The following is a 26436-nucleotide window of genomic DNA, read 5'->3' as shown; positions in this document are numbered from 1 at the left end:
TAAAACCTGATCATGTCTGCATTTTAGGCTAAGAAGTTCACTCAGGTGGGCTGTTGCACCAGCGTTTTGCACTCAAACCTCTGCATCCTGTCACATCTGTGCAGCCAGGCAGCGCTCACTGCATGCTCACCAACTTCCCCTACATCTCTGAGGGTAAGGGATGCTAAGCCAGGAGCGGTGCCTAGCCCTTCTGCTAACCCTGGGGTCACAGAAGTTCATATCTCACTGTTCTTCATCTGCCACCAACATCTCCTTTAAGCTGAAGATAAAGTTTACAGCAGTTGCAACTGTGCTGCAAAGTTTCAACAATGCATAGGTTATCTTCTTGAGTCATTGCATCAGACACAACAATATGGAGCTGTAGGAAGGTTAGCAGACCTCTCTTCAGATCAGGAAACAGAGCAGGCAGCTGCTTGTTTGTTCCTGAGCACCATTAATGCACTAAGGGTCCTGAAATTACTTATCTCCAAATCCCCAGTGACAGAGCAGTCCAGTTTAAGCAGAGAGTGTCAGCTGAGATGCTCAGAATTGACAAGGAATTTCTTTTCTTTCACAGACCTAAAACAAATACAACTTTATGATGTAGACATAAATCTAACTTTAATGAAGATTTTGTTTATTAATTCCCTTCATGAACAGTCCTTGTCATTAACACCTTCCACTGGCAAACAGAGAATTTATTAGAAGAGAACCTTGCCAGCTGAAAAAAGTATTTGGCTTGTCTGACTGTTGCCAAACACTTTATTTGTAATTTTCAAGGACATTTGAACAAAAAAGGAGTAGATCTACACAAGTTAAATTTAGTTTTCTACTGACTGTCCCTGTTTGCAGTCTCACACTGCACTCATTAGTTTCAGTGTCTGTAATTAAAAATTGCAGAGAAAATGCCAGAATATTCCTAGCTTTCTTTTATGAGTTCTGAACTCTGATCAGTTAAAGGTTCATAGAACTGGCTTTCCCTGTGTTTTCTTTTGCCTAATGTCAGATTTTGTCTGAAAACCTTTTTTTAGTTCAACACACACATTGGTGTTCGTAACAGCTATACTGGCATGGCAAAGATATATGAGTGGTGTTTCAGAGTCCTGTGTCTCTACCTGAGAGCTCAGTGTTACTTCAGGATTCATTTTCTTGTGTCCAGCAAAAACAGGAGAGCTCAGAGGGGGCGTGTGAATGGGACAGTTGAGTGTTCAGAGCTGTGGCTGAAAGTGGGTGGTGTGGAGGTGAACAGACAAAGAGACAGGCATTGCCAGTAGAGGCTTTTCAGCATACATTGACCAATTACCAGCTATTAGACTCGTGCTGGGGTATGCCACACTTGTCTCTTGGTTTGAATGACTTCTGTTACTCCTGGACAAACAGCTTTGTAGCTGTCCTGACTGTGAGATGTCCCAAGTGGATGGGATGACAGGTGTGATTTAGGTTGAGCTGCAGTAGCCAGACTTTAACTGGTCCTGGAACAAGGTGCAAGAGCAGGTGCAGGGACCACATTTAATTCTCCTCTCCTCGTAAACTCAACCATCGTGCTCCTAGGAAAGGGCCCTGCTGTAGTAGATTGCATCTGGGATACCCATGTCCTAAGGTTTAGCCGGGTGTCTGCAGAAGTGGTGAAAGAAGCCTCCAACTGCCTGACTCATGAAGTGGTGCATATGGTGTCCTGCTGATGAACTGGCCGAGCACCTCTGATGAAGAGCAAAGAAAGAAACCAAAGGTGACGGGACACTGGGAGAAAGAAGCTTGGTGTGCATGTTCAATCAATTATCTCCCTATGTTGTTCCACTGGCAGTAAGCTGTGCGAGAGAAATCCTGTCGGGGTCCTCACACTTACTGCTGAGGCAAAGGGCTCACATGTGAAAAGCTTCAGCAGCTGAGACAAATGTTAATCTCCATACTCACAGGCAGACTGCCCAGAGGACAGGAAGTTTGTCTGATCCTGACACAAAGCACACACTGCCTCATTTGGGGGTCTGCATGTGGCTGTAGGCCCAGGATATGCACACACCCACATGCATACACACATCAAACACAGTTAATGGAAGATAACAGCAAAGCTCAGTGAGCTTTCCACATCTTCTCTTGAAAGCACCTGCATTTTCAAAAAGAAATTCCCATTTCTTGTGTCAAGCTCTTGGTTTCCATGTAAGATCAAGGTAATTATATTTGCCAGCTGTGAAGTTGCAGTGTCTACAGAGGAACATTGAAGATCTATGTTAGTTTGGGACTCACAAAAAGTAATTCATTATGCATAATGGTGATGTTGGCAGTGCATGCCAAATGGTTAAATCTAATGTAGCATACAGTTCCATTAAGGCACAACAAAATTAATCTATCCCTTCCCACCAGGAGGTTTAAACAAAAGCAATGGGGAAGGAGATGCATGGAAAAAAAACAGCAATTCATTAATGAAATGAAGACATGTAAAATAATTAGGCTTATAACAATAGATTAGAGGACTAAATTAACCCTTTTATTTTCTGTCCAATATGCACAAGTCAGAACCCTAGCACTGGGTGTTATGTAAATGAAACTTTAATTGTCTTCCAATTTTCTTCCAGGGAGGAGATGAACAAGAAGATCAAAATGAAGCCACCATCCTTTGAATAACTTGATTCTGGTTTGCAGAAACTGCCCATGGTGACTACTTGCATTCAAAGTCACACTTTGGATCTCCAGTGGGAAATTGCAAATGAATGAATTAACTCAAAGAATAAAAGAGAAACAGTTGCCACTAAACCGTCGTACAATAATTTGTGTAAATAATAATATTAAAACTAAGGGACCAACATAAATTAATGGAGGTATAGAGCTTTGTCTTGCTTTGTAGGATATGCTAGTTAGAAGGCACCATTTTCTTCCCTATATACGTCATGTTTCCCCAGTAACACAGGTGTATATTTTAAACTGCTCTGTGCCTTAACAGATGCTGCTTACTTTAAGGTATAAAGAGAAGACAAATGTTTCAAAATACATTACATTCATTCATTCATTCAGGATAAGAAATAACCCAGATGCACAGATCTTTGAATAAATCAAGTAATGAAGATATTTCCCAGCCCTTTGTACTTTAATTTTTTTAAATTTAGCTGAAAACAACAAGGAACTTCTCCTCTATTTTCTGCTTACAGCTCTCAGCTCTGTTCTGTAGGAAAGAAACTCTAAGCACCCAGCAGAACTTAAGGGATGAGGTGAATTCAGGGCACAGGGGAGTTTTTTGAGAAGCTCTGCAATGACTGCAACTCTGAGGAGCACAGAACTCCCTCCCCTAGGGATCACTCCAATTCCATCTGTATGGACCAGGAGTGTACTTTGCCTATAGCATTGCCTGGATGTGAGCAATGAGTCAGGCATGTCACACCCTAGCCTTTCATCCCACTGTGTACCCAAGGCTGGAGCACTGAAATGTTTTGAAACTCATGTGAGAATCTAAGGGACTATCGGGTGTATAACACAACATCAAAAGCCTCAATTGATATGCTGAGAACCTGACACTTCCCCTTCCAAAATGACTCTGCCAGCACCTAGAATGGGAGACAAGGTTGGCAGACAGCAGGAACATCACAAGAGGTAGTCTTGCAGGCAACGTGCATTTAGGACCCCGAGGGAAACATATCACAGCAAACTTGGCAGCAAGTCCATATTCCAAAATGGAATTAGGATTCATAAGGCCTCAGGCAAGCAGCTGCAACAGCAGGACAGGTGACTGTACCCAGCATCCCACCACAGCAGAACCAATGCAGTAGTGCACAGCATACCTGAATTCAGGTAGACAGGGCTGGTAAGTATCTAAAATGAAGCACTGCCAATGTCTTTTTTTTAAGTATTACTGTTAGTGGTAGCTGAAGAAGGAAGGTATGGGGAGCTATTTAAGCAGCTTTGGTCCAAGCTAGCTGAAGCTCATTATCTTGTTCAGGAGACCCTCATGCTCTGTTCTGTCATGCCTGTTTCCAATGCTCAATCTGTTGCTCCAAGGAATTTATGCACAGGGAAATGGTACAAAGATGGGGAAAAGCAATGATCTTGGTCCAGACTGGGGTAAGCTGAAATCTTCTCTTTGAGTTGTTTGTTCCACTTCAGGATTTCCCTTCTATTTTCTACAACCACAAACATTTTAGGGCTCTGCTTCCCCTCAATCCAGCGTCCGTGTACCTTCACTGACTTCAAAGGAAACATTTACCTTAAAGTGCCTATATTCTGACGTCTGAGGTAGAAGGCAAGGACACACTGATTTTGTTAGGGCAATGTTACCTTGGAAGGCAGTGACACACCTCCCCTGAGTGCAATACAACACGTATTGTCATTGTTTAGTGCATCTCTTTTGGTAAAAGTGGTGCATCTCACTCTCTGTCCTGTCCATCCTTTTATCAAGCTGCCTAAATGAGGAATATCCATACAGTTGATGAATTGGCTTTGGTGATACTGCTTCAGAGTCAACTGACAAGAGTTAAAACGTGTGGACTCCAATGTAATTCCTTAGGCATTATGTTAGGGCCATGTGTTTCATGGCGTTGGTGGTCAGAGACAGGGATGACACAAACATCTCAAAGCTTCATGTGACAAACAGCCTGTTTAATTGTCCAAACCTAGAACATATAGGGAATTTGAAACACTCCAGTCTGAACTGCCGATTGGTCTGATCCCCACACAGCCCAGCTTCTGAACAGTGAGATGTCTGCAGCTAAGGATGGAACGTGATAGGTGAAGTCTCTGTGTGGATTTAAATCCAACCTATCCTTGCCCACCCAGGGACTGTAATGGTACATGTAGGTACACACTTTTTTCATTGATTAAGCAGATGTTTAAAGATAGATGTGAAAACTATATTTTTATTTTATATTTATTGATGGTGGGTGTCACTAAAGTGAATCTGTGCCCTCTGCATAACTAAGTGATCTACTGGGCACTCCAAAGCTGGTGACTGGAAAATTCAAGAATCTAGAGGCAAATATTGCTAGGTCATAGGCAGCAGGCAGAAGTCCTCTTCATTTAGAAAACTACTTGACTGGTTTTTGTTTTTAAGGTATAACTCAACCTCTTAATTGCAAAAATTTGCCTAGATGTGCATGATATATCATAGATATAGGACAATAATAGTCTTACAGAGATGACTCAAGGGCTCCTGAGGTAATAGAAGCCTAGAGATGAACACTGGTGAGAAATCTCAGAAAGATTAGAGAGCATTCCTCTAAAAAGGCTGCATAGATGACAGCTCAGCTGAAGTGCCTCTACACCAGTGGGTGCAGTTGTGGGTTATAAACAGGAGGAGCTGGAAGTCACTGTGCTGCTAAAAGGGTATGAACCAGTGGCCATCTCTGAATGATGATGGGATGGATCCCATGACGAGTGTGGCCACTGATGGCTACAGGCTGTTCAGAAGGGACAGGCAGGGATCTCTGTGTGTTGCCCTCTACGTAAGAAATTAATGCAATGTGAAGGGCTGCCTCTGAAAAACAGCTTGAGAATTTCTGAGTGGGAATGAGAAAATGAGGTAGCAGAGGGAACCTTTTGGATTGTGCCTATTACAGGCCTTCTAATCACTTAGAGCCTGTTGACTACAAAATCTTCTTGCTCCAGCTACGGGAGCCATCATGCTCACAGGACCTTGTTCTGCTGGGGAGCTTCAACCCCCAATGCCTCTGGTGAGCTGTAGGCAATCCAGGGGAATGCTGGAATGCACAGAGGATAACTTCTTCAGACAGGTAATTGACAGCCCTGACAGAGGTAACCTGATGGTCACCAGTGCAAGTGAGCTCATGGGCTACACTGAGGTAGGAGGAAACCAGAGCTGCAGGGAAAATGCAGTGAACTAGTGCAGTGTCTGCATGAGTGGGCAAATGAAGAGCTATGGATGATGTTTATCTGGATTTCTGTAATGTCTTTGACATGGTCCCACCCAACATTCTGAACTCCAGACTGGATGGATACAGATTTCATGAGTGGACTTTTTGGTGTATGAGGAATTGGATCTATGGACAGTCAGAGGGTTTTGAAAAATATGAAGATTAGGGACAAGTAGTATCCCTCAGGAATCTATACTGGGACCAGCATTGTTTAATATTTTCACCAGTGATACTGTGGGGGTGAGTGCACCCTCAGCAGATTTGCAGATGACTCCAAGCTGAGGATGCTGTTGGCACACCTGAAGGATGGGATATCATCCAGAGGGACCTGGACAAGCTCAGGAAGTAGCCCATGGAATACTCAGAAGTTTTAACCAGTCCAAGAGCAGGGTCCTGCTCCTGGGTAGGGGAACCCCAGTATCAATACAGCTGGGGGTTGATGGGATTGAGAGCAGCCCTGATACAAAGGACTTGGGGGTGCTGTTGGATGAAACGCAGAACGTGACTCGCAACATTCACTGACAGCCCAGAAACCCAGCTATATCCTGGGCTGAATCCAAAGACTGAGTGAGTTGAGAGAGAGCATTCTGCCCCTCTCCTGTGCTCATGCAAGATCCCACCAGGAGTGTTGCATCCAGCTCTGCGGTCCTCAGCACAGGAAGGACATCAGCTTGCTGGAGCAAGTCTAAAGGAGGCCACAAAAATGATCAAAGGGCTGGAGCACCTCTCCTGTGTAGAAGGACTGAGACAGTTGAGGCTGTTTACCCTGAAGAGAAAATGTTCCAGGGAGATCTTAATTCCCCAGTACTTAAAGAGGCCTTATAAAAAAGATGGGAACAGAATTTTAGCAGGGTCAATTGCAACAGGAAAAGAAGTAATGGCTTTAAACCAAAAGAGGGTGGATTCAGACTAGATATAAGGAATACATTTTTTTACAGTGTGGGTGCTGAAACATTGGAACAGGCTGACCAGAGAGGTGGTAGATGCCCCATTCCTGAGGCTCATTCAAAGTCCTATTGGAAAGGATTCTGAACCACCTCAACTACTTGAAGATATCCCGTAATAGAAGATGTCATTTTGGGGAGGGACTGGACTAGACACATTTTAAAGCTCCCTTCCAAGCTAAAGCATTCTATGATTCCATGATTTTAAGGTGTCACACAACTTTGTGTGTTCACTTCCTCCTCTACAGTCATGACCCTGTCCTTTCCTGCTGCTTTTGTTGCTTCATGTCTCATATCCTGGCACTGGTGCCTGGTAATCTCAGCTCCCCATCACAGCTGTTCCATTCTCCTTTCAGTGCTGATCCTAGCATAGCAGTAGTTTGGTTATTGAGTTCATCTGGAGTAGGACTGCATGCATTACCAGCCACAGCTGTCCTTCCTTGTTCATGCATCAACAAAGTCCTGGTCCCTACGCTGGTGACTTCCAGAGTACAGCCAACTTCTCAGTAAACTCCAGTGTTTGGCCATGTCTCTAAATAAAGAAGAAAAGTGAAATATGGAAAGTAGCATTTCTGTGGAAACTTCTGAATTTCCACTTTCACATATCATTAGAAGGGAAAAGAAAAAACAACACAGACTGGCTGTCAAATTCACTTGAGTTTTCAAGGTCAAGACTTAGGGAAGACAGTTTTATTTGTATATTGAACAAATCATATCTAAGACCCAGTGGGACAAGACAAATTTGGCAGCCAGCAGTGTTGTTCTCAGAGTGCCACTTCAGAAGAAATCTTTGTGAGATAGGGTCCCCAGCCAAATACAGGTGTTGCTCTGGCAGCTGTGTAGACACCAACAAGCTGAAAAGAGCTTGTTGACCTCCTTCCCCATGACTGGCCTTTCCTGGAGCCAAAACAGTGTGATGTAGTTTGCAACACATTATGGATTGTCCTGAAAGATAGTTTGTCATGCTGACCCAGAGCTGGAGTATCCACTGGGGAAACCTGGTGTGTGTTTTTCATTGCAAGGCTAGGAAACAAGTGGGAAACTGGTGGAGAACACCTGATCTGACATGTCTGAGAGTCTTTGGAGGCCACTGTAGACTGTCTACTTTCTCTGTAAAGCAAAGAAGCCAGAGGCTGAGACTGTGTTCCTAAATCGACTTAAAATTATAAATCACCAGCTAGCAGATGATTACAGTGTACAGTCTTTCTTCCATCAAACTAATGGAACTTTTGAAATTAATTAATAGGACTCTGAAAAATTGCCAGACCCTTGTTTTATTTTTAAATTAACAAAATTAACATAATTTCCAATGAGATGGTAGATCTAGACTTAAATGCTGCCATGAGTTATGTGCATATATCCCTACTGCACACAGATTACTGCCCTGCTAAATGATGCCCGAGTATGACATGCAAGGATCTGCATGTTCCCTCTTTGTAAGATGGAAAAAAATCTGCAAAAATGGACATTTTTAATCTCTTCATATAAAAGATTGTGTGAGTCATTTGATTCCGCTTCAAACTGTTTCATATTTATTGTTTTATATTGTTGTTTTAGGCATTTGCATCCTCAACAGTTACTTAAAAGCTGCACTTGCCAAAACCTGTCAATTATTGCTTCAGTCACAACTTGCACAGTCACTGAGATAGCAGCAGAGAAAGAAATTTTAAACTCATTTGGATGTCAGAATTTCACAGTAGAAACCTGTCTCTATGGATATCAGTGTCACCTTTTCAAGGAATACTCTGTGAGGTGGTTCGAAAAAGCTGCTCCTGGGTGAGTAGCTCATTGGGCAAGAGAGGGTAATGGTAGGTGTCAGGGGACCCTGGCTGGTGGCAGGAAGAGGGTATTGCAGAAAAAATAGGGCTGGCACTAAGGAAAATGAGATAGGAAAATATATCTCAAGTGAGTGTCTTGGCATGTGGGTGGCTAGGTCAGTAAACTCAAAAAGGAGCCTCATGTTACTTGCAGCCTGTGGTATAAAGATACATGTGTTGTTGGCTAACACCCAGAAAACCACACAAGTAGTGGAGTTCCTGGTCTTTGAACACTTTGAGAAGTGGTGGATGAGGGGAAGCCATTGTTCCAGACAGCAGCACACAGCCAGACTGAGGGGTGAAGGCTGATCTGTGCACAAAAGGTGCATGGGGCCCTCTCTGCTCCAGCTGCAGAGCACTGGGCCGGGGGCAGGCCTCACCATCTGCTGCTCAGCACACGAGTGGAAGGGTAAACCCTCCTGGAAATGGTACAAATCCAACAAAGCTGACACCAGTGATAGGATGCCAGTGGGGTAAATGAGGCCATAAAGGCATCTATGGGTGATGACTCCTTTCTACACAGATATTTTTAACTTGTTTAAGTAACCTTTAGTCCCAAAATTATAGGAAATTTCTTTTACACCATTGTGATTAGTTTCTCTCTACACTCCCCTGTCATTACAACTTCATGCTCTTTTTGGACTGCAGTATCAATGCAGGTAATAAACACTAATTAAAAAAGGGGGGTAAAAGTCTGGTTGTATCCATGTTTCTTAAAACTATTAATTCTTCAAAGTAAAGCACAGGGATAGTCTGCCTCAGGTTAGATCTAGAGCTAATGGAAATTAAGAGCTGGTTTGGCACAGTAAGGAAGTCCCACAACTCTAGTCCCACAGCTCCAATCCCACAACTCTGCTTGAGGCAGAGCATCTCTCCAGCAGGCTGCCAAATCTCCCAGTCAGTAGCAACCCTGCTTGAGTTGCCTGTTGGACACATTCCCCTCTTTACTGCCATCCTGAAAACACCACACAGACCAAAACTCTCAACCCTGTCTATCTGGCTTTGTTTTCTAGCTGGAGAGTGCATCTGAAAGCTACCACTAAGTGTCTTTCTTTTGGCATAGGTAAGGGACCATTCTAGGCCAGAAGAACAATTAAGTGAAAGGAATGTATGACCAGCCTAAGGAGAAAACCATAGATTATATAGATATATGTCTCTATGCTTACTAAGATGCTTACACATTTGAAAGGGTAAACAATACTCAAAGTTTTAAAACTGCTATTTTAGGAGGAAGAAAAGCCTTTCTAGAGAGACCTCCAACTAGCAACCAGGATCCAAACCATGTACATGAAGAAACTGGGAGCCAGGCACTATTTGGGTAACAGCCAGGTAAAATGATTCTTTGTCCTGAAGGATAGAGTGGATGTGAAGGTGGGTCAGGGAAGTCCTGTATCTCCCACTACAAATAAATAAAATTCACAAACCTAACAGTTGTAAAGATATGCTTCCTTTTTCTTTATATTTTAGCACATCTTTTATTGCTCTTCCATTTTTACTGGCTGAAATTCTTCCACAGAGAAAAGAAAATGTTGGTCAGAGCAAGAAAAATAGGGTTCACATTTTTCTCCAGTGTAATATAAAGAATATGTCCTTCTCCTCAACACAATTTCTTATGTGGTCAATGTCTGCTTATTTTTTCAAGTTAGAAAAGAAGCAAGAAGCAGGCACACAATACAAATCAACATCTGGCTCTATGGCTGGTGATGTAAGGAAGGTTTTGGCTTTTATGACAATGGATGGTGCTTTAATGATTGTAGTCTGATAGAGAAGGATGGGATCATTCTGTCTGAAAAGGGCAAGAGAATCTTTGGCAGCAGGTTGGTCAGTTTGGTGAGACAGACTTTAAAATGAAGGACTCAGATGATGAGGTCCAAAGTGGCAATGCTTGTGCCATTGCTTCCTCCTAGGCAGTAGGTAATTTCAACCAGTGCGGTGACAGATGTTCCTTGTTGCTTCTCAAGATGAGAATCATAGGGCTAACCACATCAAGGGTGTGTATGATTATGATGAATCCTCAAAAACCCTTTTCTGGGGAAGCTGGATGCTTGAATACCTTTCTGAAGTGCCTGTACATAAAAATGCACAGAGCATGGGGAATAAACAGCAAGAACTAGAAATGTCTGTGTGCGCTAGTAGGGCCACGATCTCATTGCAATTACAGGACATGGTGGGATAGCTCATATGATTACCATGCTGTCATGGGTGGCTATGTACTTTTAGAAAGGACAGGTCAGTGAGGTGTGGTTCTGGAGTTGCTCTTGATGTGAGAGAGCGACTGGAATGTATCAAGCATAGACATGATACATGATACTGGAATGTATCAAGCATAGACGGATGAGTTGAGAGCTTATGGGTAAGAACTAAGGGACAGGCTAATACTGGTGACACTATTGGGAGTGTTCAATGCAGGCCACCTGATCAAGATGAAGCTGATGGGGCTTTCTGTGAACAGCTAGAAGTAACCTCACAATCACAGGTCCTGGTTCTCTTGGGGAACTTCAACCACCCTGGTATTTGTTGGAGAGACAATACAACTCAGCACACACAATACAAGAAGTTCCTGCAGATCACTGAAGCTAACTTTTTAATGTAAGTGCTGGAGGAACCAACAAGGAAAGGTGTTTTGCTGGACCTTATACCAACAAACCAGGAGGGATGGGTTGAAGATGTGAATGTTGGGAGCTGACCTGGCTGCACAGACCATGAGACAGTGGAACTTGGGACCCTGCATGGAGGAAGCAAAGCAGGACTAGAACTCCAAATTCCCAGACAATTTCAACCTCTTCAAAGACCTGTTGAAAGGAATTCCAGCATCTTGGACCCTAGAAGATAAGGGAGTCCAAGAGAGCAGGTCAATATTCAAGCGTCATTTCCTCCAAGCTCAAGACCAGTGTATTCCCATGAACCAGAAATGGCTCCTGGGCAAGAGACCTCTGTGGATGAGCAGGGAGTTTCTAGTAAATATGGGATGGAAGAAAGAAATTTATGGGGGTCCTGGGGTGATGTTATGATGCTTGTATCCCCATTCATCTGTTCTGTGCCTTTAAGACCGGCTCTGAAGAGTGGAAGTTTTGTTTGGGTTTCTCTTATGAGGGACACAGAGACGGGCAGGACATAGGGCTGTTTTCGCTTTTTGCTTTGGGCTTTCTGCTTTGCTTGCTCTCTCTCTGCTCTCACTTCTGCTCTGCTTTGGCCTCTGCTTATTAGCTAATTCTAGCTAAACAGTCCAAATTCCTTCCTGGACTGTTTCTCCTCTCCTGTTCCTGTGACCATCTCGAACCTGCTCCAGACTGGGACCTGGGAACACCGAAGGTTCGGCTGCAGCAGCTGCCCCAGCGCCGGAGGGACTGAGAACAGAGCAACCACCCCCGAAAGAGACTTTCTGATTTTGCCATCTTTCTCAGAGCGGTGTCATCGGGTATTGTTCATTTTGTGTGCTGGGGGGTGCTGTGCCAGTCAAATAAACAGGTTCTTTCCACTTCTCTCCGAGGAATTCTTCCCAAACCAGCTGGGGGGAGGGGCCGTGTGGGTTTGCTTTCTGGAGGGGCCCTACTTTGGAGATTCTCTATCAAATTTGCCCTAAACCAGGACAATGGGATATGGAAAAAGGAGCAGGTCGCATGGGAGGGCTATAGGAACATCATTGGTATGAAGGGATACAAAAAGGAAGGACAAGGCCTGCTTGGAATTGAGTCTGGCAAGGGATATCAAGGACTAGAAGAGCTTCTAAAGGTACATCAGCAGGAAAGCTGCTGCATTTATGGAAAATGTGGTGCCACTGCTGGATCAGATGGATGTCATGGTGAGGGAAGACACAGAGAAGGCAGAATTGCTGAATGCCTTCTTTGCCTCAGTTTTTGTTGCTGTCTCCTTGAGAAACCTAGATCCTGGAGGTAAGAGAGGGAGACTGGAGAAGGGAATATTTCCCCTTGGTTGTGGAGGGCTGGGTGAAATATCAGCTGAGGAGACTGAAAATCAATAAATCCATGGGCCCTGATAGGATACACCCACAGGTACTGCGGAACCTGGCAGATGTTGTTGTTAAGCTGCTGTCCATCACCTTTGAAAAATCATGGGGAGCTGGACAGGTGCCCAATGACTGGAGAAAAACTGCCATCCAGCAGGACCTTGATAGGCTGAAAAGCTGAGCAGAGAAAATCCTGATGAGGCTCAACAAGGGCAAGTGTAGGGTCCTGCAGCTGGGGAGGAATAAACCCAAGGACCAGTACCAGAGAGACAAGGAGCACCTGGAGAGGGTCCACTGAAGGGGCACAAAGATGATGAGGGGTCTGGAGCATCTCTCTTAACGAGGAGAGACTGAGAGAGCTGGGCCTGTTTAGTCTAGAGAAGAGAAGACTGACAGGGGATCTCATCAATGCATACAAATATCTGAAAGGTGGGTGCCAAGAGCATGGTCCCAGACTTTTCAGGGGTGCCCAGTGATGTGACAAGGATAGATGGTCATACACAAAACCACAAGAACTTTCACCTCAAACCTCAGCTTGAGGAAGAACTTTATGTTAAGGGTGGCAGAGCACTAGAACAGGCAGCCCTGTCTCTCTGGAGACACTTAAAACCCAGCTGGACTTGTTCCTGTGCCACCTGCTCTGGGTGATCCTTCCTTGGTAGTGCAGTTGGACAAGATGATCTCCAGAGGTCCTTTCCAACCCTAATGATTCTCTGATTCTGGGATTCAAGGATTCAGGATTAAGGCTCATGTCTTATGACCAGCACTCGGATAGTACAAGTGCTCAATTAGATGTGAGGCATCTTGTGGCAGAGGTCAGCATTGCAGATTTTTCAGGGAAAAAAATGAGGACACCTGCATATGAAAAGACAATGTTGAAACAGTTTTCCTCTCTCATTACTTTTGACAGACTGGCAAGCAGCAAGTAGTAAGTGGGTAGTAGGCAAGCCTTACCTCCCTTCAAGGAATCTAGAACCATCAAAATGATACTGTAGTTTTATTTTACAAATAAGGCAGTTCAGAAATTAACTTCATTTAAACCTCCTGTTTGGAGTTTGGCTGCATAACTATAATGTAAGGTTATGGTTACTGCTGCTGCAAGGTATGTAAATAAATGCAGATTTGCTCAAAAACTTCGTTGCTAGCAGAAATGGGCAGGAGAGAGTTCCCACTCCTGCACAACCATTGCTGTACAGGGACTGATCTTGTAAGAAGAAAGAAACTACCCAGGTCTTTTGACACCTCTGACATACCCAACAGGTAGCAAGAGAAGATGGACTGACACAGTTATCTTGTTAAAAGAGTTTTCCTTTGATTTAGTGGCAGATAATTCCCCATGATTTCAGTGGATATAGTTCTTTGCTAGAACTCATCGGAGAAAAGAGTGGTTTTTAAAATGGTTTCAAGGACTGCTGTTTCATTTAGCTAGCCCACTTCAATAACTCTTATAGCTACTGTTCAAATTACTGCAATTTCCTGATAAATTCAATAAGAAGTCATGAGACTAAGAGCTGCAAATGACAAAGGAGTCATTTGCTCCTGGGGTCATCCTGACTCATAGCCAAACACAGAACTTCACTTGTGAACCTATCTCCTGGTGCAGGAGATAGGTTCACCCAACAGGGATTTTTGCCCCACTCTTCCTCCTGGAACTTGCTGACCAATTGTGGTGGGAGACCTTCAGGATACCAAAGGAATGAGCTGGTAGGCAGAGGATTTTTCTTATTACAGACTCAAGCATGTTGACCACAAAATTCAGGATAAGCAAAAGCAGCTACAAAAAGTTAACACCAGCCATAACTCCCTTTCTTTCATCAAATCTTTCCTCTGAAAGAAGGAAGCCTAGGAGAGGACAGAGAGGGTGCAGACCCATAAGCACCCTGAGCTGAGGCTCATCCCATGATGGTGTGGCTCTCTCAGGCTTCCCAACAGCTGCACAGAGAGCAGAACCATGGTGCAGAGCAAAGCTAGGGTTGCTCTTGCAATACAGCTGCAAGTGTATATAGACATGCTCTGTGTACTGGGGGTCTCTTCATCACAGCTTTCTCCACAATGACTGTGGAGCACAATAAAATTAAATCATTTGTGTCATTAAAAATGACCGTGTTGTTGGATGGATATGGTTCCAAAGACAGTATCCAACGGCAATAAAAAAATAACACTGCCACCCCATATTCTGGACTATCTTTTTTTTCTGAAGGGCAGTGCTGCAGGCTGAGATTTACTCTGGGTATTTAGTGTTTTCGCTGCTAAAACATTTCTAGGCCCATGAGAATTCCGGCTTGTCACTAGTAGACATTGCAACAACAGTCAAGCAGTAGATAGACTGAAAAAGGACTGAGTTGGTCACAAATGATTCAAAATCTGTGGGTTTTTTCCATGTAACAATCACCATTGCCAACTAGGAATAAAGAGTAGGATCACCTGGGAGTTGAATCATAGCAATTTACTAGAGACTGTGCTGTGAGGAGCAGGAAGGACAAAGGCATCAGAGAAATGGGTTTATCTAATGTTAATACAAAGTGGCAGCTCACCACAGATTTTAAAATTAAGCTGAAAAGGGTTCTTTTTTTTTCTCTTTGTTTTATCATCACTACCTTTTATTTTTTACTTTTTATTTTATTTGAACATCCTTTCTCCAGGCTCTACAAGGAGATCCAGAAGTGCTCCCCACTTTCCTTGCAGTGCATCCTAATCAGATCGGTGACCCAGCACTGCAGACCTGAGGTCATCCCTACAAGATGTTAATGTCATTCTCAGGATCACATTTTGTAAGATCTCCTTTTCAGTAATAAGGCCACCCTGGAACTGCACCCACTGCATTCCCATGTCCTCTCTAACAAGCAGTGTGGTGCCCACAGAACAGCATTTCCACCACCATCCTCCTGCTCTCCTGAGCTCCTTTTGGTACTCATGGCACACACCAAGCCAAGTCGTTCTCAAATTCACTGATGGCCTCCAGCCTTTCCAAGTGAGAGGGGAAACTCTGCTATCCTCTGTGAAAATCAGGGAAATTCTCAGCTGTGTGTGGTGTATATGAAATCTGCTGCCCTTACCATTTTGGTTCAGCTTGTAGCTTTTCCATTTTATAAATCTGCAATGTGAAATGAAGCTATGAGAACATACCACACAGAACCAATGAAGATGCAGTTAGTACAAAACTTGGCTGCACTAGAAAAATGCATGTTTCTTGCCAATAGTGTGGCATTGAAAAGGGCTTTACAGACGACAGATCTGAATCTTTGCCTCCCAAAAGCACTGAGGTGTGAGATCCAAAGACTTGTTTCTTTATAAGAATTAAACCCACATACAAATTAGGTGTTTAGCCTTAGATTACCTCTCAGTTCTGGTGGGCTGCTGATTTAGCAGGCTTTTTCACTCCTAATATACATCATCATGGACTGTCCTCTGCTTCTACCTAGGTGTTTACTGTATTACATTTATGCTCTAAGAGCATAATTACTAGCAGGATTGCCTTGTATACATACATGGAAATATGTAGTACAAAACACATCTGAGAAGCAGAAAGGAGATGAGGAGAATCATTCAACCAAACAAAAGCTTGTTACAGAGACCAGCTAAATTTCTAGAAATCTGAACATAATACATGAAAAATGGCATTAGAAAGCTGAAAAAGCAGGTAACTTATTTTGGCATGTATAGAGCCAAATGCAAAAGCTGATGTTTGACAATGCATTTACAGATGCCCTCCACAAGATTTGTATCTATAGAGCCATGAGGGATTTTTAAAATTTAAAAAAAATTTTTTTTTTTTAGAATTTTTAATCAGGATTTTTAAAAATCTGAAGTGTGTGTACAGTCATCGGTGCCAGCTCAGCTCTGACCTCTACAGCAACAGGACACTTCATCTATGCTAGAAAAGAAGCAAAGAAAACCAAATTCCATTGCAAATGCTTTGGGAAAAAAACATTGCTTCACCACTGGCAAATAGCCATACCCCATTCCTAAACTTGTGTTTGACATTTTGGCTTGATACTGAAGTAAGACACAATTTAGAAATTTTCCTCTAATTTTATTGTGTTTTAAATTATATTCTAAAGTTCCTCTGTCTTTCTTGAAGAAGAGAAGAATATATTTTTTAATTACCATTATACGGAAGACTGAGTTAATTTCTATGGAGAATATATCTTAAAATCATTCAATCACTAATAACTTTTATGAGTGCAGCATTTTTCTTCCATGTTTGCAAGCAGAATATCTGAAAGCTAGAAACACCTGTTTAAATTATGTCTGTTTTTCACTGTTGAATAGTAGATGTCTGCTCTGTCACCATCATGCACAAGCAGTTAATTGACAACCACAATGGTGGGAAATGAATATCTGCTGTAAGGACGCATGTCTCTGGGCTTTGACCTTAGTTGTCTAACGCTTAGAAAATTAGGTGATGCCTGCCTGGTTTCTGAGAAAGTCTCTCTCATGCAAATATGGAATATTCATTTAAAAAAGAGGCTGTTACAAGCTTTATCTAGCTCCCACTGAAGCTGTTCAACACTTTCACTTCAGTTGGAGCTCTGTGGAAGTATTTCCAAATGACACAGCCTGTACTTTCAGAAGTAGCTGTATTCCTCTTGTTTTTACAAGTGTTTGCTGTAATGTCTAGCTAATCTCTTGTGAAGATTCTGAAGATTTATGAGTTGCCATTGTTGGTTTGTCTGTGCTGACCACAGGCCACAGCCTCTAGAGCTCACCTGCCTTAACATTTTTGCAGTGTGCATTTCTGAAACCCTGTTTGTAAAGAATACTATAGCGTTACAGAAACTCTGAAATAGCACCAGGAGACATTGCTCTTGCCTAACCTCAGAGAATCACGTGCTCTAATTCTGCTAAAGGAAAAGTAATCATATTCAGCATATGAGAGAAAGAGCTGTATGCAGTTGGAAATGACATGATCATTTGCATTGGAGATAAAAATGATGGGCCATTAATTTTATAGCATTAAATGAAGAGAAGTATTAGACCCGTATAATTAACTTCAATGAATACATTTCAAAGACATTTTCACAAATGTATGTAGGAAGTGCATATCTGAAAATACTGTTGAGAGAAAATAATTATATTCAATGTAATCTTACAGACTGTATCTGCAAATATAATACATACTTTGACAGATTTTTTGTTCTTTAAAATATGTTTATTTTTTCTGGCCCACTAATGGATGTAATTTCCAAATGGCAATATTAAGATTTCATTGCTATTACTGATCTCTAGTCATCTGTGGTCCCCTGAATATAAGTTGTGATTTAAAACTGATGTGAATTTTACATACTGGTCATGTTGTCCAGCTCTATATCACCTTATCAGCTACTTTAAATGTACTTAACAATTTTATGTTAACATAATAGGTTTGGTTTTAAGTTTCAGAGTTTTAGGGGGATATTATTATTTTGTATTTCTTTTATACTGGGAAAAATTTACTTTAATTGGGAATAGGCACTACCAGCAACTAGCTGGTGGAGAGATGCTCTAGAGAAACCAAGTGAGGTAAAAAAAATTAAAGAAAAAAGATGAAATAGTCTCCACATTAAAAAAAAAAAAATTAAAGGAGTGCGATGCTTTACCAGCTCTCACAAAAATCCTTGGGGTGGATGTCAGATATGCCACTGAGGTTTCTTCTAACGTGTGTTGTACACTCAAGGTAGTACCTTGCACTTTGTGTGCATCCACCTCCTGATCTTTCTCCACCATAGCAAACCTTCCTCTGCTCATCTCCTCTACAAAGACAGTGATCTTGGACCTGTCTCTGCTGACCTGCCTGCTGCAGTCATCCCTCTTTATTTTAAAGCAAACATCCAGTTATTTATTGCCATTCTGTCCCGGGTGTTGGTGGAAGAAACTCCCCTCAAATATCCATTTTTCTGCTTGGAGTCTTGCCTCCCTCCTCTCCTTTGCCCTGATTTGTACTTGCTGAAGGTCACACTAAGAATGTCTGACCTGTCAGCTGTCATTGAGAAGGTGCAGGAGAGGGCCTGGAGCTGAAACTTTCCTTGTGTTGCTGCCCTTGGCTCCCTGCATGCCCAGCTCCTGTGAGACAGCTTGGGCTATGGTGTCCCCTGCTCTCTCTAGTCTGGATCTGGGCTTGGTCTGCCCTCTTTAGGGGTTCCTTCCTATTTCCGTACCTCCCTGTTGTGCACTATCACTGTCTGGTTTTATGTTAGCCTACTGGAGCCACAAATGCTCCTCAGTGCCCTGGCACATGGTGGCCTCATGTGAGGGAAAGGATAGACCTCCCACTATTCTTATTCTTTTATTTTGAGGAAAATAATATCCAGAAATATCTCAATCCGTAACAAAAAGACCAAAAACACTAAACAAAAATAATACAGATCAAATGGTTACTACCAAATGCATCTACCTGACAAAACATGAAATGTGATAGCACAGGATTAGGAATGTACAATATTATAGTTTTTATAAAAACTACTTATATGCCAGAAGTGTATTAAAACAAAAGGGGAAAAAAAGGAGAAGACTATAAAAAAAGTGAGCTTAGCAATGTGAAAGGACAGATTTGGGCACAGTTAACTAGTTCAAATTTGGTCATGGCTATTTCCATATCTGGATGTAAAACAAGGGGCTCCAAAGAGCCTGACCTCATAGGAACAGGGTGCAGAAAAAGGACAGAGAAAGAATTCTTTTGACATGGTCTCAACATAACATAGTCCCACCTGATCTGAATGAAGCCCCATCCTGCAGCCCTGACTCCCTCTGACTCTGCTGTGCCTCACTGCTTCCATGAGGGTCAATTAGTAGAGGCTTTACATTGCACCAGTGTCCTTCTCCTCAGCACCTAAAAAAAAGGAATAGCAATTTTTTCTGCTTTTCCATTATACTCCAGATCTCAAAGATTTCTCAGTTCTACACAGGTCATTTTATTATGCACTTAGAAATAAGTAAGCATATATTTTTTTTCACTTCACAAAGTTTTGCATAGACTGTTGGTTAGAGGGAGGTGAAGATTTTAAAAGAGTAGTAGAGCTCTAGTAATATAGAGTTTTCAAGGTCCAGAGATTATTTGCTTTATTGGAGACATTTTTATCAGAAATACCTTATTGGTTGGGTGACATTTAAGGATTTTTTCCACAGCAGAGGTGTCCGCTATATCTATGTGGAAATGTTGTATATCACTTGACTTTTTTAAAATATGCTAGATTTGTGTTAGATCATAATGACTTTTTCCATCTTAAACCAAAACACATGGCAAGGGACTTCTCCAGTGCTGACAGCAATGTAGCAGGTTGTTGTCATATGCAGTACCATACTAAAGCCCAATCAACACACTCCATCAATATAAATGAAACCTACTTTCCAAATATGATACACAGTCAACTTCCTAACTTCTTCAAGCATTAACTCAGATGACTTTTGAATCAAAAAGAAGAAATCCTCCAGCATGACTTTTTATTTTATCTTTCCCCTGTTACATCTCAGAGATGCTGAAAAGCATGTATTCCATGTCAGGATTCCAAGGAAGGAATGTTTCTCAGGTCCTCACATGCCAGTGCACTGAGACTGCACAAGGAGCTGCTGTTTGCTGTCAAAGGGCTGGTGCATCCCGTTGCAATTTTAGGTTCTGCTCTAAATAGGTAACAGTGAAGAGAGGTAGATGAGGAGGCAGAGGCAGGCAGAACAAAGAGTGCTTTGGTTTGACCTGTAAGTCTGATTCACCACTAAAGCTGGGCAAGGTAGCAATGCTCAGGGGGACTGGTGGAGCAAGTCAGTGGTATGTCTTCTGGAGCAAGTGTTCACTTCAGCCCAGTGTGTTTAGGAGCTGCTTCTGTGCAAGTCCTGGCTGGCCGAGGACAAAATGGACTGTCAGGGTGCCTGCTCTTAACTGCTTGCTCCTTACACCCAGAAAGCCAAAGCTCCAGCTGTGAAATTAGACCAGGACCTTAAAGGTGTGGACAGAAGGTTTGTTAAAACACTTCCAGCATCTGCGAGTGGGACGATCTGTCAGTGTATGAGCAGCCAGTTATTTATGTCTCATCCAGGGAAAGGCCTGCTACAGAATGGATTGGTGCCTGGCAGGGATATCAGTTCATGTCTGTTCAAATTCCTCCCTGGGCTTTCAGCCGCACCAGGGTCATTGGAAGCAGCGTTCCCCAGGCATGGTACCATGCCCTGATGGGACCAGCGGTGCACCCCTACTCCTCATGCACTTCCAGCTCTCTGATGGGGCCCCATTTCTCTGGCTGTTGAGTGTCTGGAGTATCTTTGGACAGTTGATTAATGTTTGAAAAATGTTTGCAAATATTTGAAACTAATTATCAAGTTGTTGAGATGAATGAGTTTTTCACAGGTGAACATTTGGTGAGTATTTTTGTGTGTGTTCTTGACTGGAGACTCCTTTATGTAAATTGTGCTGATGCAGCCTTGGATGCAGAGTTTTAAAGCAAGTGTCAAGTTTTCTCACTATGTTCCCTGTATGAGAGAATATTTTTCAAGTGAGGGTTTCATGTGCACACAAAAACCTGTGTGCAAAATCTGGATTGGATTCTAGACATAATATATTTTCTAGTGTTTTTCAAGAATTTTCTGTCAATGGCTTCCTATTTCTTTGGTAAACTGCTCATTCCATGCATATGGAAAAATGTATGTCTAAAAGAGCTATGATCTGAAGGTTTTGATTTATCAATTTATTTACCCAGAATTGGACTTATTTACCCAGAATTGGAATAATAAAAACTGGAATACACTGATACATATGTTCATTGTTACGACACCCCAGACACATACATATTACTGAGGTAGGAAGACAAAAGGAACCCCACCCCTGCAATCTCACCTAAGGAAACCTGCCTCCTTATAGTCATCTTCTTCCATCAAGCCTTTTCCCACCATTTCTTGGAATGCATAACATTGCAACATTGGTACATATTTTACAGCATTTAGTAGTAATTATAAATTCTACTCTAGCTCATGCACGTTTTCCTTAGATTGTGAAATTCTAGTCTTTTCCCCCTCCAAAAGCAAGCCAACATGCTGCTTTTTGCTGATGTAAGCTTTTAAAAAATGGTATTATTCTGTGACACACTTATTTAGTCAAGTAATTTTTATTTGCTTGTTTTTCCAATTAAATTATGTTTAAGTTTCACCTTCCTAGGGTTGCACTCCTGTTTCTGAGTGCGAAGAAACAGGTAGTTATGAAAACCTAATATCTTTGATCAGTTGTGAGACCAGAAGTTGTGTATGCTCTTGAACAGAGATGTGGACTTGTTATTACCAGGGCCCTCTGAGTACCCTGGCTGAGAGTGGTTCTTGGTGCTGATTTTAACCTCCAGACAGATATTAGACATTCATACCCTTGTTGGAAGTTCAGATCTGACAGGAAACTCAGCTTTTATCTCTGCAGTATTTGGATATTCACTAAATGCTCAGCATCAAGAGCCTGACCAAGCCCATCCACTGTCAATCAAAGCTCTAGCAACACAATTATTGTACAACACAATTGTACAACACAATTATTTCTGTCCCTTGTCTCAATCAGGTGCTAATGGAGCCTTCCAAGATTCAGGTCTCCCTATTTATCCCTTCCAAGGAAAGATGTAATTGATAAAATCTTACAATTATTCTGACAGTGTTTTGAATTCTTACAACCCATGTATTAACTAAAATAGCTAACTTCTGCATAGCAATTGCTCTCTGCTCATGTCCAATCCCTTCTGTTTTCAGCTGCTTCCAGCAAGAATTATTGAAGCTTGTGTGACACCTTTCCTTGACAAAACACTTTATTCATACCTCTATCACTATGTGACTTCCAAGATAGGGAGAACAGCTCAGCTACTGTTGGTACTTAGTGCCCGTTTTAGGAGACAGCCTCACACAATAGGAACTCATTCTTTGTATTCTGTTTTTCAGGGGTTGTTTTGGGGTGTTTTTCCAGATTTTTGTTTACTAGAATGGCAACAGGGTACAACTTTTCCTTTTTGCAATGTGTTCTATAATAGAAGCTGTGAATAGTCATGGTTGGCAAAAGTAAATTTACTCTTTTGGTGACATTTTCCACCAAACCACATGAAAGATATCAAGACTATCTTGTCTAAACAAGGCTTCCATGCTTGAAATTCTTGATGCAACCTTTTTCAGACAGCAAAATCTCAAAATTTCTACATCTGGTAATAATAGCTGTGGTATGCATGATCACATTTTTGGTTGTATTGCTTTTTGTGTTGGAAACAATCATCTGTGACATGACCACATTCTTGGCTTTATCCAAGAGTATAAACTTCTGTACAGTGATTTGGGATGTCACACCGCGAGCCTGGTCTCACTTCATAGAATCATAGCTTGGTTTGAGTTGGAAGGGACCTCAAAAATCATCCAGTTCCAGCACACCTGCCATAGTCAGGGACATCTTCCACTAGACCAGGTTACTCAGGGTCCCATCCAACATGGCCTTGAACACTGCCAGGGATGGGTCATCCACAACATTTCTGGACAATCTGTTCCAGTCCCTCACCACCAACACAGTAAAGAATTCCTTCCTAACATCTAATCGAGATGTGTTCTCTCTAAATTTAATTTCTTTTTTATTTCCAGTTATGTCAATGGCAATCAGAATCCATTTTTCATTTGAGATATTTTTTGAGTCCACTGATAAATACATGAAATTTTCTCCTGGATTTCATTTTATTGCTATTGTCAAGTGCTCTAACAAGTGCTTTTGCAATAGCCAGATCTTTACCACCCTTACATTCAAGAGCCAAATCATAAACCTTAACAGAAAATGAATTCCCTTTAGTCTTGAAGAACATCTATTTTGGCCATCATGATGAATGTTATATAATCACTCTGCACTGACACTGACCTCTCAGAAGTAAAGTTCTGAAAGTTTTACATGCAAGGGCTAAGCATCTTGGCCTATGTAAAAGTACCAATTTCCAGTTTTTACTGATACTTATGGGATATACATTGAAACTCTCCAAGTTAGACCTGTCAGATGTCTGAGCACAGCACCAGTATGATCTTTGGAGGCACCTGTGAGTAAGACAGACTTTTGCTCAGAGTGTGACCCCAATAGTTATCTCAATATTTAAAGTTTGCCTTTGTGTCTCTTTGATATCCTTGATAAAAATTCCTTTTTTAGAAACAGATTATTCTGTAAGTTTTCAGTTTTATTAGTCACCTCTTCTGCCTCTCTCCTTGCCATGCTCACATCAGAGTTTCTAGCACTGTGGGCACATATTCCCATCCTATTGTTACTGAATGGCCATTGGGGTGGGTTGTTGGGGTGGGCAGTATAGCCCTGAGGTGAGCTACTGAAAGTCACCTGTGAATCCCCAGCCTTGCAGGGCTTCCAGACTGGAATGGAAAAAGCCAGGTCAGCCTGATGTGGTGCTGGTCACAGTGCTGCTTTGAGCAGGAGGCTAGACTAGCTGTCACCTCCCAACCAGCATTCCTCTATGTCCAGCATAAGTTCACTGTCCATCCACCCTGAGCTACAATTCTGATGAATGCTTTGCAAAGGGTTTCCTGTGAGCTAATGGTGGTATTGTCATCCTCTCTAAGTTGAGCACTATTCAGATCTTTGGAAGTTTTTGGTAACTCTGTTATCCTTTGGAATTAATCCTTTTTTAATGCCGAGCCCTGTCTGGACTTGTATATTTTGCCAAAGTATATTTATATCAGTACTAGTTTTTACCAATTCCAGCTTTGATCCTTGTGACCCTTCTTGGCACTTGACAATTTTAGTGCTGTTTCAGATCCCCCAGTGCATACAGAGTACTGTACACTGTGCAGTACTCTGCGTCCCCTCAGCTTCAGGCAGAAGTAGCCAATTACCTTTGCCTGGCAAATCCTGACTGTCTTGTCATAACTTATTTCTGGGTCCTCTGTTTGCTCCCCAGATTGTCTGGCCAAGGACCTCATGCCCAGTCGGGGGCACAGTTTGCCACTCCAGCCTGGCAGCAAGATTGATCCCTTGGGGCTCAGTCATTCAGAGGACTTCTGTTTTCTCCCTTTCTTCATCTTGTCTTGATCTAAAAACATATAAAACATATGCTGAAAAGTCTTATGAAAGCAAATACACTTATGCAGGGTTCAGGATTTCTCAAATTTATTTATGACATCTTCATAGTTTGCCCCCTCTGTGTGAGTTCAGTGAAGCCTGCTAAGAACATCAGCTATCTGAGAACCAGTCCTTGCCAGAAATAAAGCTTCTTTCTGTTAATTTACCTCTTTGTTGGTGGTTACAGCTTGCAGAGACAAGCTGTAAACTCCTGGTTAAACCCCCTCCACTTGTTCTTGCCACTGTCAGCAATTTCTTGATGCAGTTTTTAACTGATCTCTTTTGACACTGTGCAATTTTCTGAATTTTGCATTGTAGGTAGTGGCAGGTATTGTTCAGCAGCTGGCCAGAATCAAGGTTTCTACAAGCTTCTGCTTCCTTTCGCCCTGTGAATGATGCAGGAGATGGTCCCACTGCTGCATTTCAGAGCCCCCAGAGGAACTGCTTCCCACTGAAAATACCCCTGCCAGTCAGATGGTAGCTGACCTTACCCTTTTGCCAACACTGCCACGGCTGTTTGTAAATTAAGGAGTTATTAATAAGCTGGCAACTGGAAAGGCCCCCTGACAGTCAAATTTCTGCAGCACAAAGGAAATCTGCAGGGATGAGACTCATGCACTCATCCTCTATGCTTCAGAATGTTCCCTTATGAAACTTGGTTCCAAGTACCTTTGCCTTGCTCTTATGCTTAGATACCCACCTGAATACTGAGCATCTCCCTTACTAGGGCTGTAGAAATACTGTGTAAGGTCATGTTTTATGTTTGGGGTAATTTAAACCTTTCTCCTTTTTTTCTTGCAGGTATTGGTATTTTTTTCCTTTTTTTTTCTTTCATTTAGATGTTGAGTTATGCTATGAAATTTGGGCTGAAAATAATCTCATGACCTCGTTTTGCTTCTCTGGTAGAACAATTTCTTCATAATAAAATTTTACTTACTTTATGAATCCTTAGTTCAATAAAGTTTGTTGTTTTGTTAGTTTTTTTTTAATCCTTCTGGCTCAGGAATTACTTTTCATGTCTGATCTGGATGCATTTCAATTCCTAGATTTTTCCTTACTCAATATTACTAGATTTTTCCTGGCCAAAGAGCTGCAAGATATTTCTTCTGATTGGTTACTCCTCAGCTGAATGCCAGGAGTGTTCCTAAAACTGGCATAGAGTGCATGTTAATAAGACAGGGTACACTAATGGCAGTATTGGTGTATGCTGAACTGAGGCCTCTGATGATAGCTGGACTATATAAAAACTGCATTATTGCTCAGTGAAATGTGGCACCGAGAAAAGGAAATGGGCTCACAAGCAGTGAGATTGCAAAGGCCATTTTTTTTGGCATAAGACAAGGATTAATTTTTCCTAGTGGTGCCTGGTAGATCCAGGCCAGCCAGTTGCATTGTTGAGCAAGCACTTTTATTATTTAGTCATCCATTTTCCTTTCAAAGACATTTTTTAAAGAATTGAAAAAATAAAGTATCAAACTGTTGAGATTCTATCAAACTATAAAACACATGGACACAATTCATTAGTAGTGTCATGTAAATTGTCCATGGAATTACATCAGAGATCATCTCAGTGCCTTATGTCATTATGGTGATTACATACTAGTTTTACCAGAACCAAAATAAATTTGGAAGCTTAAATCATGATTTTATAAAACATAACTGATTTGCATGTTTTTCTTACATGTATCTTCTAACTTGCAGCATACTACAGAGCAGAGGTAAACAAGATCTTCCACCTAGACCTGGGTATGCGCTATGTTAACATTCTTTAACAAGATTTAGTTTCTTATTTTTCTTAATGATGATCAACATGTTTGCCACTGTACCTAATGTTCTTCATTATAACAGG

This window comes from Zonotrichia leucophrys, chromosome Z (genome assembly GCF_028769735.1).
Source record: "Zonotrichia leucophrys gambelii isolate GWCS_2022_RI chromosome Z, RI_Zleu_2.0, whole genome shotgun sequence".
Lineage (NCBI taxonomy): Eukaryota > Metazoa > Chordata > Aves > Passeriformes > Passerellidae > Zonotrichia > Zonotrichia leucophrys.
Note: the sequence above shows the minus strand (reverse complement) of the source record.